Source organism: Tarenaya hassleriana, unplaced genomic scaffold (genome assembly GCF_000463585.1).
Source record: "Tarenaya hassleriana unplaced genomic scaffold, ASM46358v1 Cleome14, whole genome shotgun sequence".
NCBI lineage: Eukaryota > Viridiplantae > Streptophyta > Magnoliopsida > Brassicales > Cleomaceae > Tarenaya > Tarenaya hassleriana.
The window spans coordinates 2,868,905-2,879,003 of NW_010964598.1; the positions used below are offsets into that span (position 1 = coordinate 2,868,905).

The 10,099-nt window shown below is 37.6% G+C and overlaps 1 long non-coding RNA gene across 2 annotated transcripts; it reads left to right on the forward strand.

Annotated features, from left to right (window-relative positions):
• Positions 1-1,321: 1,321 nt before the first annotated feature.
• LOC104808308 lies at positions 1,322-2,811 on the forward strand. 2 transcript variants are annotated; one of them, XR_770920.1, is made up of 5 exons: positions 1,322-1,359; positions 1,584-1,652; positions 1,757-2,475; positions 2,551-2,640; positions 2,719-2,811. It is a non-coding gene; the product is annotated as an uncharacterized LOC104808308 (long non-coding RNA). The 2 variants fall into 2 exon arrangements; XR_770919.1 differs by having other exon boundaries at positions 1,584-2,475.
• The last annotated feature ends 7,288 nt before the right edge of the window (positions 2,812-10,099 follow it).

The window sequence follows — 10,099 nt, forward strand, 5'->3', positions numbered from 1 at the left end:
CTAGTCCATGTGACAATCTCATGCGGGTCAGTCCAGTATTCCGTTCTGCAACGAATACCTATGATTGTGATCGTATCCAATACCTATGATCATCTATGTGATCATCAATCACACATCATACTAGTCTTATTATGTCGTTATTCCCATAATGACATAAGACTAGGGAGTTTAGTATCATTCATAGATGATCATAGGTATTGGATACGATCACAATCATAGGTATTCGTTGCAGAACGGAATACTGGACTGACCCGCATGAGATTGTCACATGGACTAGCGTCATGACTTGAATCTCATACGACGATTCCATGATTGGATCCTAAGACCTGAGATATCTACAGAATCCAACATGAGGAGTTGCGTGCTTTGATTACGTCAAACGTCCTGCGTAACAGGAGGACTATAAAGGCGTGTATCAGGTACGAAACGAATCATGTACTGGATTGTAGATAGTCAATACGGGATTTGTACCTCTCGTAAAAGAGAGAGATATCGCTGGGCCCCTCGTGTGAGCAAGACTGTAGAAATGTGTGGCCGCACTATAGACGAACGTCGTCTATTTCAGACAGTCGAACTCAGTGAACGAGAAAGCAGTCGAATCAGATAAGGTGGCTTGTCCATGCCTTATGTTCGACATATGATATCGCGATACAAAAGGATCATCAGTCGGAATCATCACTGGCTTTCGTATGATCACAAACAAACTCTGTTCGAGATAGGTAGTCATAGTGTCTTGCTAGAGACCGCCTATGACTTGTATTCCCGGAATGGAGATTCTGTGTTTTACTGCTATTCCGGATGAGCCTACAGGGTCACATACAATAGGGATGGACAAGTACGTGTGCTAAATTATCCCGATTAGGAATCCTAATTGGATTGAGATTCCTAATTGGAATAGGAATCCTAATGGGATTAGGAGTCCTGTTATGTATAGGAATCCTAATGAGATTAGAATTCTATTACATCTAGGAAACCTAATGAGATTAGAATTCTAATAGGTTTAGGAAACCTAATTAGATTAGGATTCCTAGTAATCTATTCCTTGTCAAATTAGATTTTTGGAAAGTCTATATAAGGAGAATGTCTTCTAGGGTTTTAAGTGAAGAAAAAAAAAGAAGAAAAAAAAGAAGAAAAAAAGAAGAAAAAAAAAGAAGAAAAGAAAAAAAAGAAGAAAAATAAAACTCTAAGCCTCCAAAAACCTTGCACACAAGAGAGATCGAGATCTCTAGTCCTAGCAGACAAGTTCCAAGGTGTTGGAATCCATCCCGACGTGTGGATACGTGTAGAGGGCGAGGTATTCTTCCTGCCTAGAGTGATCGGACGAACAGATCAATTGATACAGGCCCCGGATCGATTGAGGTAAGCGTTCTAACGTTTCTATGATTCAATAGTAGCATGGTTCTAGGGTTTCATTAAAATTTTTGTTTTATATCCGCTGCGCAAACCCTAGAATCGATCTCTTAGGAATTAGATTCGCTCATGAGATCCCAGGAAACCCAACAGAAACAAGATGGAATTCCACTTATACTATGTTGGAGTCTGCTTTAAAAGTCAAGAAAGCTTTTGATTTGCTTGAGTTGCAGGATGAGAAGTATGTGGATGAACTAAAAAAGAATGGAAAAGTGGTGCCTTCAGAAGAAGATTGGTCACGAGTAAGTGCTTTGTTGCCTTTTTTAAAAGTCTTTTATGATACCACTGTGAAGATTTCTGGTTCTCAGTATGTGACCAGAAACTTATACATGAAAGAGATTTACAGTGGGAGTACGTATTAAGATGATGAGTATGAGCGAAAATGAGATGATTCGCTCAATTGCATTGAAGATGATAGACAAGTTTCGCAAGTATTGGGGGGATTACAAAATAATGAATCCTTTGATTTATCTTGCAACTATTATTGATCCGTGTCTCAAGATGGAATGGATAAGTTGGGTAGTTGAGAAAGTTTATATGGAGCATGAAGCTAAAGATGTGATGGATATCATCGAACAAACACTGCAAAAGATGTTTAAAAGTTATGAGACTACTTTTGAGCCTACCAATTCTATTGAAACGGATCAATCAAGTGGAAGTGAAGTTTTGAGTGCTAATAGTGTGGATGGTATTGATGATTGGTTGTTTCAAGATTATCTGAAACGTAAAAGTCATGGGAGTGTAGTAAAATCAGAATTAGAGAAGTATTTGTCCGAAGAATGTGAAGAGAATGTTCAAAACTTTGATATTTTGTATTGGTGGAAGACGACGAGTTCATAGTATAAGATTCTTTCTTTGATGGCAAGAGATCTTTTGGTTATTCCGGTATCGACAGTTGCTTCAGAGTCTGCTTTTAGTATCGGCGGTCGTGTGATTAGTCCGTGTCGTAGTTGTCTCACTCCGAAGATGGTTGAAGCTCTTATTTGCACTCAAGATTGGATTCGTAGTCCCGAAGGATTGAATAATATTGAAGAAACGTTAGAAGAGATGCAAACACTGAGATCGGTATGTAATATTTTGAATATTTTTATGTTTATTTATTGGCTTATTGATGATTCTAATATACTTTTTTTTGTTTAGATGAAATAACCGAATTGCTCGAATCACCAATGCTAAATTTGGATGATTGATGTGGCGATCAACGAATTTTGGAGAACTAGAGTATGTAAGGTATAATAAGATATCATATATATCTAAGTTTTTATTAATCAATTGGTTTATATTATATGTTGGAATGTTTTTTTACAGGTTTTTCATGAAGATTCAACAAATGTTGTTTTACGTATGGAGGTTTATGATTCTTAATCTTTTTAATTTAAACATTAAATATATTTGTATCCGATGAATTATGATTATGTTCGTTGTTGGTTTGATTTAGAATGTTTATGTTATGTATTTTGAATTTGAATATCGTTTTGTATTTGATAGATTATATATTTTATTTTTGTTTTAGTTTTTTAATTTAATTTTTTATTTTTATTATTTTTGTGTCGGATACGGATATTTGCAAATATCCGTAGTTTTTACGGATATCCGAAATTGCGGATATCCGAAAACTACGGATCGGATACGGATAACAAAATACGATATTTGTACGGATCGGATACGGATACAAATATCTGAAAAACTTCGGATATCCGATCCGTGCCCACCCCTACCTCTAACATTCAGTCTGCAGATACTCCAATTAAGATGACATGTGAGGAAGAACCAAAGTATGTACCCCACCTCCCAGACCTCCTCCGGTTCCATTCCTTTCACGACTTGTGCAACACAAAGAGGTCAACCAATTTAAGCACTTCACGGACATGATAAAAAAACTGGAGTTCACAATGCCTTTTCATGAGGTAATCACTCAAGTGCCCTCTTATGCCAAATTTCTCAAGGATATTCTGTCTAGGAAGAAGACAATGGAGAGGAAGACAATAGCATTAACCAAAGAGTGCAGTACCGTTTTTCAGCACGATCTGCCACGTAAGATGGCAGACCCAGGTAGTTTCTCCATTCTTTGCAAGCTGGGTAATCTTTTTATTGAACAAGCGCTATGTGATCTAGGAGCAAGCGTAAGTCTAATGCCATTGTCGATCTTCATGCAACTAGATGTAGGTGAACTAAAACTGATGCACGCTTCGATCCAAGGGTGTATACACTCGGGATGGAAGGTTGATCTGAAGCCAATCACCGGCCTTAAAGGCGCTCGAACTCAGCTTACGGTTGAAAAGGATGGGTGGATCGGTGACACCACAAGAGGGGATGGAGAGTCCTCTTGATATCGTCACAATAGATCCTCATAAGAAGGCGACACACGCACAACTTAGGAAGACTGGGACTCGGACACACCGAGAAGATAAAGAATCGGACATACCGAATTCTAAGAGTGCATCCAAACATGTTTAGAGTGCATACCGAATTCTAAAGAATCGGACATACCGAATTCTAAAGAAACTCAAAATTTTTTTATTTCATTTCCAAAGTCTGCTTAAACAAGTCTACAAAGATCTCCTTATATAGGATTACAAATGTCAACAAGATAAGGTAAAAAGATCAAATCTAAATCAAATCGGATCATATCTAAATAAAATCAAATCAGATCAAATCTAAATTTGATTATATCTATATTAAATCTAATTGAAATCAGATTTAAATCCTTCGTGATCTTGAGTTGAATCCAAATAAGGAAGCTTTGAGATTTCTTCGTTTCTTCTTCTTCAAGCAATGTCATGTCCGCATCATTCTCTCTCTCTTGAAAAAGGTTTTGTCCTCAAAACCAAATATCACTGTAGACTTTGTTTGTTTTTTTTTTCAAAAACAAAAACAACAACAAGAAACAATAGGTAGCAAAAAACAATTTAGATAGGATAAACCGCGTGTAGTGGTCCTTGAACCGGGCTCTGATACCAAATGATGCACGCTTCGATCCAAGGGTTGATACACTCGGGATGGAAGGTTGATCCGAAGCCAATCACCGGCCTTGAAGGCGCTCGAACTCAGCTTACGGGTGAAAAGGATGGGTGGATCGGTGACACCACAAGAGGGGATGGAGAGTCCTCCTGATATCGTCACAATAGATCCTCATAAGAAGGCGACACACGCACAACTTAGGAGGACTGAGACTCGGACACACCGAGAAGATAAAGAATCGGACATACCGAATTCTAAAGAAACTCAAATTTTTTTATTTTATTTTCCAAAGTCTGCTTAAACAAGTCTACAAAGATCTCCTTATATAGTATTACAAATGTCAACAAGATAAGGTAAAAAGATCAAATCTAAATCAAGTCGGATCATATCTAAATAAAATCAAATCAGATCATATCTAAATAAAATCAAATCAGATCATATCTAAATTTGATTATATCTAAATTAAATCTAATTAAATCAGATTTAAATCCTTCGTGATCTTGAGTTGAATCCAAATAAGGAAGCTTTGAGATTTCTTCGTTTCTTCTTCTTCAAGCAATGTCATGTCCGCATCAAAAACCCACACAAATGGTATTACAGTTGGCAGATAATCGACCAAACGGCCTGCAGGTATACTAGAGGATATGCCACTTAAGGTGGGTGACTATTACATACCTGTCGATTTTGTGGTTCTTGATATGGATGTAGATTCAAGTATGCCTATCATTTTGGGGCGTCCCTTCCTCAACACAACAGATATCGTCATCCACGTCAGAGCTGGCCGTCTTACTATGTCCATTGGAGACGAGATAATAGAATTCATGCTCAATCAAAATGACAATCCAAACGAAAGTGTGAAATCTATTTGTTCAATTTACAAGCTCAAAACGTCCAAGAATTAGGACCACAGACACAAGATTAAGAGAGGACTAGATCCAAAAAGGACCAAAGGTAAGAAAAAAACTAACATGGTTGAACATGTCACTAACTCATCAGACCTTCGTGAGAACTGGCTCGAATCTCATGCATCACCACCAGACTTTTCTCTACTAGGTACGCCTCGTTTCTCAAACTCCTTTTGTCATAGAGATGCTCTTAAACTTCATGATCCAGGTTGGTAGAAGATCGATAATCTTTGGTTGTTAGACCCATCCAAGAGTTGAGAGAGTATCGTCAAGCTAACGACCTTAAACAAGCGCTCCCGGGAGGCAACCCGAGTTTTTTTTTAGGTTAGTTTTTCTTTCCCTTCTTTTTCTTTTCTTTTTTGCATCGGACATTGGTTTGTCTCTTGTCACCAGGTTGAGTTCTAACGAGGAGGTTTGAGGGGGCAAGGAAGCTAGCTATATGATTGACGTAGGCAGACTTCGGCGCGAGTGAATGAACATCGCGAGGTAAGTATTCTTTTCTCTTTTTGATTTGCTTCTCTTTTGACTCATCTTATTGGTTGGTTCTACTAGACGAGATTTGACACCGAGGACAGTGTCAAATTCAAGTGTGGGGGAAGATTCGTCTAACGCCAAACCATATCTATTTAGAGTAGTGTTGCATGCATTTTTCTATTTTTAGGATAATTTTTTGATTTTTTTCACTTTTTAATTGCATGTGCATATAAGATGTTTTAGGATCATATAGTTTATTGTTATAGTTTGTTGTTAGGATTGTGCATGTACATATAATGTTTAGGACATAAAAGTATGTGTATAAAACCGTTTTGAGCATTGATGTGATGCTTTATGGTATGAGAAAGTAGAAACGTCTTGAAAACATGACGATCCGTTAAATATGGTTAAGTTTTGTTGAATTGATTACTTGATCTTTAGGATTGTCTAAAATGGTTCGTGGGATAGAAATTGTTGGTTAGAACCCATATGACCGATGTTGTCTAGCCGAGTAGAAAAGTTTCTATAGGAACCATCCCCAGGTTTGCTAAAATCGGTAAAGTCTATTATCAAATGCATCCTTATTTCTTCGCATGCAGAAAAAGATAATAAGCATCTCGACACTCCGCTGTCATGATCTCGTCAACGAAAATCGTTCGAGAACATGAGTGCATCGATTAGATGGTTCGGGTCTAAGTTGTGGGTCGGGTCATCCAATGAACAAAATCGACAAAAAGAACAATTATGAATCATTTAACTTCAACGTCCTAGGAATCCGAGATGACAACAAAAGATAAAAAAATCCAGCTAGATGAAAAAAAAGAAGAGGAAAAAGAATGAATGTAAAAAATGTAGACTAGATACGATTAAGTAGAATGGTGTGATAGGTTCGAGAAACATGTTTGATAGATGATTGAAGTCTTTTGATTAGTTCTAGGTAGTGGTATAGATCTCATAACTAGGAAAGACTTTCCTTTAGAGAGGGAGATCATACTAGACAGACTTGGTCATGGTTCACGGGGATCTAGATCGGATAGAAGTTTCGCTCTCGATTATCATTTTGATCTGTATCATGGTCTCGCCCTCTTCTCAGGTGTTTTCCATTGCCTATTTGCTCGAGGATGAGTGATGACACGGTTTTTGACGTTATTTTCCTATGGTTTTAGTTGCATTTCACCCATCTTTTCTGTACAAATCTAGCATTTAGGCCACATTTTGTGCACAAATACCATTTTCTTTGCTCTTTAATGTAATTTCAGGAATATTCGCGTAATCGGACGAAACCAGAGCTAAAACGATGTTTTTGGAGCTTATTTGGACTAGGTGGACAGTCACGTATGAGCTAAGGAAGGTCTCGGACTTCTCGCGAGCGAGAAACGGACTTCGGAGCGAAAAAGGGAGAATATTGAGGTTTAGAACATCGATATCGACATTTCATAACGTCGATATCGACGTTCTTCAACCTCGATATCGAAGTTTTCAGCCACCTCGAGATCAGACTTTCAGATTTCCAGATCTAGACGTTTTCGAACATCGATATCGATGTTCCATGCCTCGAGATCTGAGTAGTCTAGATGTCCACCTTTCACAACGTCGATATCGACCTTCCATACCTCGAGATCTGAGCAGTCCAGGTATCGACCTTCCAAAACCTCGAGATCTGGGCACCTTGGAGAAATATCGACGTTAGAAAACATCGATATCGAGGTTTTAACGTCGATATTTCGAAATGTCTATAAAAAGACCGTACGGAAACCGAGAGAGGGTTCGACTTTGGACACAGTTTTCGAGACCAATCGAGATTTTTCGGTTTTTGACGCTTTGGGGGATGAATTGGAGCGGAGAATGCTACATTTTGGAGTTTAAAGATTGATTCTTCATCCTATAAGTTTCTTTTCTCTTTATCTTTTGAGATGTTGTATGAATCTGTTGCAGTTTCGTTTTCTCCCATGGATCGTGAGTAGTTCACTTACTGTAGGCTAGAGATTCTAGCCATGTTATGGATTCGTTCATGTTCTTAATAAGATTATTGCATGGTTTGCTTAGATCTGGTTCTATGAATTGAACTTAATGCTTTCATCAGATTGATCATCTATATGAATTGATGTGGGTTAATTAATTGCAAAAAAATTTGGATTAGTTAATACCGGAATTCGTTCATAGGATAGATTCAATTATTAATTCTGAACGCATAGGTTGGATTTGATAAGGAATTCTTAATTCGATCTAGGAACTATGATAGCGAACGTTAATGCTTCTTACGTAAACCTAAAGATGCGGAAGCTGATAGGAAAGCGTTAGTTAGAGAATTACGATCCCTGACCCCGACGAATTCTAAATTAGAAGCTAGAGTTTCCCGAACCTATCAAAACTGCAAATCAATCTTTATATCTTAGAGACAATCCATAGCATCGGTGAACCCCCGAACCTACAGTACTTTTAGTTATAGTTTTTCCCAACCAACCAACAATCTTGCACTTTACTCTTGCTAGAATCATCATCGACACCATCACCTCTCGGTCCCTGAGTTCGACCTTGGTACTACATCGAATCCGTACCCTTGCGGAATCAGCTTAGTCTAGGTATTTATTACTTGATCAACCATTCGCCTGGATTGGCATGACCAATGAGCAAAAGCTTAAGCTTGGGGGAGTTTGATAACATGTATTTTGGTGATATTTTGATATAAGATATCTAGTGCATTTTACTCGGTTTTGCACATTTATAGATACTCTAGAGCACATTTGGTCTCAATATTGCCTGGTTGCTTTCTTTGGTGTTAAAACAGGTATTCATGCATAAAAGAGAGCAAAAGGAGTGGAAAATATGGATTGCGGAACATCACTGACGAAACAGAAACATCTGGAGTTATTCCGGGGTAAAACGTGAAGTCTAAAAATGTCAAATCTTGCAAGTTTAATAACGTTCATTCTACAAGTCCAAATTGTGCGTTCTCTACATCATTGGAAAGCTCTCTTCAATATCTACGCATAGACACCAAGACGTAAATTCGACATTGGATCAGAAAGTTATGAGCAAATCTGTCAAGTGTGTTCGAGTCGAAGAATCGACATGGACCGTGTTGCATTCGACATGTCGTGCCGTGTCCGTGTTGAAAGTGAAGTTTTGCTCAGAGAATTGGAATGGACCGTGTTGCATTTGACACGACCCGTGTTGAATTGCTGAAAAAGTGAAGTTTTGCTCAGAGAATTGACACGGATCGTATTGCATTCGACACGACCATGTTGCATTACGGGAAAACTTTCTATTTTGCATCCGGACTTCCGTTTTCAGCAAAGGAAGAAACCGAGCCGCCAAGCCAATAAAGAGAGGACGTCTTCGGCTTTAGAAATCATGGAAAGATCACAGAAGAAGCCAGAGAACTCGAGAGAGAATCAAGACGGAGTTTCCGGAAGCAGAGATTGAAGAATCGTCGTCGAGAGATCGCTGCGAGTTTTTTCTCTATCTGTTTTCCATGTTTCTCTTTATTGATTTGAACTAGTTTGTTGTTATGGGTTGCGACTACTCGTTTCACTGTAACTAGTTATTTAACCTTGTAGAGATTTGTTTGATTTTTATTTTTCGAGACTACGTTATCGATACTCGTCGGTTTAATTGAATTGAGTTTATTGCTTTTGATCTTCTTGGCTTGTTGATTGATTGATCTTAGATTCTGATTTGCAACGAAAGTTGAGATTAGATTCGGAAAGAATTCATTGAATGAATTGATTAAGACTATTGAAAGATAGGTTAATCGGTTTAGGAACCGTGATAGTGTTCGTTAATGCATTTGATATTTTAATCTATTAGGTTGAAAGATCGATAGGTTAACTTATTGGATAGTGGATTTAGGACTTGAAAAAGTCAAATATGATATTAGAACTTGAAATCCCCGATTAGAGTTCGATATTCGTAGATTCTCCATCCTTAGAAAAAATCTCTGTGCGTTAAGGTTATCCCGAATGTATGGTGGTTTAGTTATCTGATTTTACTTAGTTTGTTTATTGCTTTTATTTTCGGTATTCATATACTTCATCTGCTATTTTCTGATCTGATTCTTGGTTGAGTCTTATTCTTGGAGTTAACTATTCCCTGTGTTCGACCCTGATACTACAGTTGATCCGTATCTTTACGATATTCGCTATATCTAGTTTTTTATTACTTGAGCTTATTTATACACCTAGATTTGCACTATCACATCTCCAAATTCTTCCTCTCTAAAATTGGAAAATTATGTCACATTTATTTGTATTTAAGCTAGAGAGTCATACTTTTTTTTTGGTTAACCTTTATATATATATATATATATATATATCTGATAGTCCCATTGCTCTGTATTGTGACAACAA